Source organism: Tinamus guttatus, unplaced genomic scaffold (assembly GCF_059628265.1).
Source record: "Tinamus guttatus ecotype Peru unplaced genomic scaffold, ASM5962826v1 Tinamus_guttatus_pri_ptg000035l, whole genome shotgun sequence".
NCBI classification, from domain to species: domain Eukaryota; kingdom Metazoa; phylum Chordata; class Aves; order Tinamiformes; family Tinamidae; genus Tinamus; species Tinamus guttatus.
In genome coordinates this window covers 6,541,631-6,547,048 of record NW_028288569.1, presented here as the reverse complement: position 1 = coordinate 6,547,048, position 5,418 = coordinate 6,541,631, and the positions used below count along the sequence as shown (strand labels likewise).

General features: G+C 41.5%; 1 non-coding gene across 1 annotated transcript; it reads left to right on the top strand.

Moving 5' to 3' along the window:
- The first annotated feature begins 380 nt into the window (after positions 1-380).
- TRNAI-AAU (transfer RNA isoleucine (anticodon AAU)) lies at positions 381-454 on the top strand. Its single transcript has one exon. It is a non-coding gene; the product is annotated as a tRNA-Ile (tRNA).
- The last annotated feature ends 4,964 nt before the right edge of the window (positions 455-5,418 follow it).

Below are 5,418 nucleotides of genomic sequence, written 5' to 3'. Positions count from 1 at the left end.
CACAGCTTCGACCTGTCTCTTGTGGTATTCTGGGCAGAAACGCTGTAAGGACAATAAATCTCCCTACTCCTAGCCCTTGCTCTCTGTGGAAGATCTGACCAAAAAAATAAGCAAACTTTCTTGAAGGAAAGCAGGCTGAGGATCTCTGTGCCAGATGTACACAAACCATGGTCTGCTCTTGTCGTACCTGCTGCTTCTGCTCTGCCCACCAGGCAAGAAAATACCCAGAGGACGTGCGCAGTCCCGCGCTGCGGCTGGTTCTCGTCATGTTTTTCCCTTTTTGCGCTTTAGTTTTTCGGCGGCGTTGGGACCGTTGGTGCCGCCTCCGCGCCGCCGCTCGGGCTCCCCCGTGAGGGAGGCGGCCGGGAGCGTTTCCCGCCGGCCGGTTAGCTCAGTTGGTTAGAGCGTGGTGCTAATAACGCCAAGGTCGCGGGTTCGATCCCCGTACGGGCCACTCGTTTTGCTTTCCCCTGAGGAACTGGTAGTACTTAGTACTTAAGGAAATGAGAGGGTGCTTAGAGCAGAGGAAATAAAATCATGTTCGACCAACCTCGTATCTCTGCAGGCTGAGATAGCTGACTTGGATGAGGAGATAATTATTACTTGCTAGACGCATTTGGAAAAAACTAATTGAGCTTTAATTTTTATTTATTTACTGCTTGTTTTTCAAGAGGAAAATCCAAGATGTGCTGAAACATAGTAATAGAACGTGGCTACAGGTGTCACTTGGATGGATTCCCTGTGGGCTCAGCTCTGCTCCAGAGTGTCTCATGGAGGGTTTGCTTGAGGGTGTTTCGTCTGTGAGTAACTTCTCTTAGAAGTAGAAGACAGATATTATTTTTGCCCTATCTATTCCTGAAATAGGGTTGCTCTCCAGAGAAGGGGGAACTTCTAAGTGTAAATGTTTCCTCTACAGAAACCCGGACTTTCATCAGTGGAGCTGGATTCTGCAGTGAGAATTTCTATGGAAAAATGTCTGGAGTTAGTAGCATTCTTGAACAAATTTGCTTATATGCTACCTCACTCTTCTGGTCTGCTGCTTAAGGCTTCTTCTAACTGCAGTGTGATTCAGAATAAGTAGTAATAATTAAAAAGGGGTGAAAAATACCGAGGAAGAAAAGCAGGTGACTGTCATTTCAAAGTCAGTTTGTGTTTTGACATTGCATCTTCTCTGCAGTGTCGCTGAGGTACAACAAGGGCACGTGGGAAGTGTCGCTGCAATGTCACAGTGCAAAACTAACCAGATGAATATTCATGTCATCCAGCAGCCAGACGACTGTCATGGCTCCATCAGATGTCAAGGGAGAGTAATATGGTGCTGGTTTGATCACCTTCTGGCCTGCTGCTCCACTCAGTGATCCTCCTCAATTCCTTTGCGCTCAGTTATGGTGGTCAGGACCTGACTTCCTCTAATCCATTTAAAACAAAATGAAAGGAGAAGCAGCATGATGTTTCATTTTAGGGGGGAAAAATATCTGGGAATAATAATGTTTTGTTATGTTTCATGTTTCCCATTCTAGACATCCGAATTTTGCTGCAGTTATGTTGATGTGTAACAAAGTCCTTGCTATAAACCAAGGTGGTGTAATGGCAGTATGGCCAATACTTTAGTTTGGTTTGAATTGCTTGTGTTCAGTGGGTTTTTTTGTTTATTTGGTTGGGTTTTTTTGGCAGCCAGGTTTATACAGGCATATTTTTCCAAAATTTAATTTCAGCAGATGGTTGTCAGATTGCAAGGGTCAGCCATTGTCCTTGGGGAAGTAATTCCAGAGTCTATTCTCCAACCTCAGAACTAGTTGGAGAATATGAGAACAGATTAAACAAACAAACCAGTACAGTGGATTAATGCTCTCCCGAGGACAGCAGGGCAATTTCAGTTCTGAATGGTCTGCGGTGCTGGGGCATATTCTGGGGTTACCGTTCAGTGTTTTGTTTGATCTGTGATCGGATTGTGTAACGTTGAGTCTGGAAGACTTGTGTCTTAAATGGCTTTTTGGGAGATAAAAGTGGTGGAAGAATAGTCTGTCCGTGCACACAAAGGACAAGGAGGGAGAAGTTTTACCTTACTGACTACCCGCGTCAATGCTCGCCATATGTGCTGCTGAGGAGGAAGTTTCTGGATCTCTTGCTTTTGTTACTGTTTCAGGTATTATCTATTGCCTTTCTGAGGTGCATGGAAAAAGTAAGATAACCTCACTTTGTTTCACCTTCTTTGCTGAGATGACTGCAGTTGCTCTCTGCTACACAGGGTATTGGCTGCCATAAGTACTCCTAAATACAAATAGGAGAAGCTAGCCACAAAGTGGGTTCACACCGGATTAAATTCTCTACACATGCATTCATTCTCTCACTTCCTCCTGTAATGCTCTGAAGTATTTGCTCTTCTGTCCACATTGCATTTAATTGTATAGTTTCTAGCACTGGGCTACAGCATCTATGTGTTTTGCTGTCAAGGCGCTACATTTGTTGAGTTTTCCATTAGAGGTCCTAATTATGGTGAAAATTTGGTGAGTTGCAAGGATTTATCTGGTACCAACAAGGTAATATACAGATATAAATCTGAAAGAATGTATTTGAAATAAAAGTCAGGATGTGGTGGAAGGATGTTTCTTTAGAATAATTTGTGTGCAACTGAGACAAATAATGGTAATGGTACTAAGCAAATAATAGTATTCTGATAGGTGAAGTTAAGCCTTTGCTTAAAACTGGTAATATTCCATAAAGGGAAAATTTCAGGTTTCTCTGTAGAGCTAGGAAAATGGTAGTTCTGTCAAAAGTTCAAGTCTGCATCATCACTTCAAATTCCAGTTAATTTCCCAGCTTCCATTTAATATGATTTTGATTAGACAGATGTGTGCAAGAGGGGAACAAGGAAGTGCCGGAAGGAATGGGAAGCTGGGAAAGCTGGATACGCACTGGCTGCCCAACAATGCAGCAGCAGGAGCCTGCTGAAAAGGGGCTGGAAGCTGCAAGCAAAATCAACAGCCAACCGGTTTGTCTGCTCTCGTGCTTCACAAATGGGATTGCATGAAGGGGATGCTGACTTTCAGTTTTCTTCTCTGTAATTGCAAAAACAAGAGGGACTCTGGATTTTCATTTGGCAGTTTGCATCTGCAAGGGGTAACAGTGTTTGCTACTGAACATGGACAAATATTTGCTTCAGAACAGCTCAGAAAGCAATCGTGAAGTATGAACAATTCTTAGAAATGTCTAAAAATTCAAGAAAACAGGGAGAGCTGGGCTCAAGCAAAAGTTAAATCTTTCTTCTTGATATGCTGTATGAAAAGATTAAATAAGATGGTAAACAATGTATCTTGCACTTTCTCCCATAGGTTTGATCTAATGCCTGTGGAGTCTTTAAAACATTGCAGAAGAATTTGCAAGTGGTGGTTACAGCATAATGTGGTACGTGGAGGTCACAGGATTTTCATTTAAACATGAACCATATAAAATCGAGTGTAAGATAAGGGTGAAAATATATTTGATTCCGTGTGTGTGTATGTGCTTCTTTTACAAAGAATAAATAAAAGGCTTCATTTAATAGATTTGCAAGACTGGCTATACAAAGGTTTACTGTTGGGTTTCTTTCTTTGTGGCAAGATAGCAGAAAGATTAAGTTTAATCAAAACGTAGTCACTGTTTCCACAGGAAAATAAGCTGGAGGTAACAGACCCTTTGCAGCATTGTCACTAAGCTTAAAGTTAAATATGTCAAAGTCTGTGCATTTATTTATTTATTTTATTTTCCTGGAATGAAATCAGAGTTTTAAAGACAAATGAAGGTATGTTACAACTGTGTTGCCTAAGGAGCTGCCATGTGATGGTCCCAACATGTTACTATCATTTGAGTTTAGGGAGTAGAAATGGTAGGGACATGAGTCCGGAAGCTTTCCTTGATGGGTGCCTAACCACTGTCAATGTAGTATAGGTGCTTTTGGGCCCGTTTCCCTGGGCTGCTTCCATTAGGCACAGCATAAGGAATATGTAGGGTAATGGAGGTAGAGCCTGGTGTCCTCCCAGCTACTGCTGGTGTGAAGGCACATCGTGCATGTCAGGAGGAGGACAGCATCCCTAATCTTTGGTAGGACTGAGGCTGATCTTGCCTCTTCATCTTCATGAACAGATGGCATGGTTACTCAAGTTTGTGCCTCTGAGGCTTATCTGAGTCATAGCCAGCTAATCTTGTGATGGATCGCAACTTTTGGAAGCAATTTTTCGCCTTTTTTCTTAAATGGTTAAATTGAAAAACGCCACATAGGGACAGAGCCAAGCATCCCTTGACTTGAATTTCTAGCGCTTTCAGTAAGAGAATTTCTTTTCACCATCTTTTGACTAAATTTAAACCAGCCAGTGAAAGACAACAGTGGAAATAAAATCCAAGTTAGTCCTGACCTCTCCTCCCTGTTGGTAACAAGCCACTCGTACTCCCTGCTTACATGTGGCCCATTAGAAGGATCCACAAAGAGGGGAGCAGGCAGGCCATGGCAGGCCAGCACATCTCCTGCAACCCTCTTAATGGAAAGCACCTCTGGTGCTGAGCTGAGCTTGCAACTTGTGCTGTGGAGATTCCAGTGCCAGGTTATCGGCTCTGAAGCCTTGAAAAAAAAAAAAGGTCTTCAAAAGGTCTTTTTGCAAAAAAAGGTTTTCAGAAACAGATTCTACCACCTGGACTGTATTGCTGAGAAGCACTTGAGCATGCAAAGTGTAGCAACTAGCTGAGTTTTCACTGAGGTCTGGGAAAAGGCATTAAAACTATTTTGCAGTCTCTGGCCTTCTTGCTGTGATAGAGGGGGTTCAAAAATCTGGTCAATTGGAGTTTCAAAGGCAAGCATCCTGTTTCATCCCCATTGTGCTTGAAAACCACTTTCTTTTCAATCAGAATGAGATTTACATTCCTCTTTTTTTAATTTCTGTTTATTTTTGATAAGTCAGCTTTGTGGAGAATTCACTGAAGATCAGGGAAGATCATGAATGTGAATTTAAGAAAATCGGTACCATTTATTTGGTGCACAGAGAAAAGATGGGATAATTGTCATATGCTAAGTAAAGATTTGCTGCTATAATAAGATTTATTATCATTACTTTCAGTAGGAACTGTTTTTTGATAGAAAGTGGATTTTTTTTTCCCCTTAAAGTGTGCAAACTATTTTCAAGGAGAAAACTTTTCTGCATCCCACTTAGGCATAACCTGTATGTATAAGGGTAAAGACAAAAAAATGAAAACTGATCAGAAAAGGTAAAAAGGATAAATCTGTATTTTTCCATGAAATATTTATGTTAAGGAAAATCACAGCAACATGGATATAGCATCTCACTAAGAATTAAAGGAAAAATAAGATTTTTGTTCCTAATTCTGTTGTAGACTGAGTGTCTAGGGCTTCAGTTCTTAGTAGCTGTCTTTCCCCTTCTGTACAAAAAT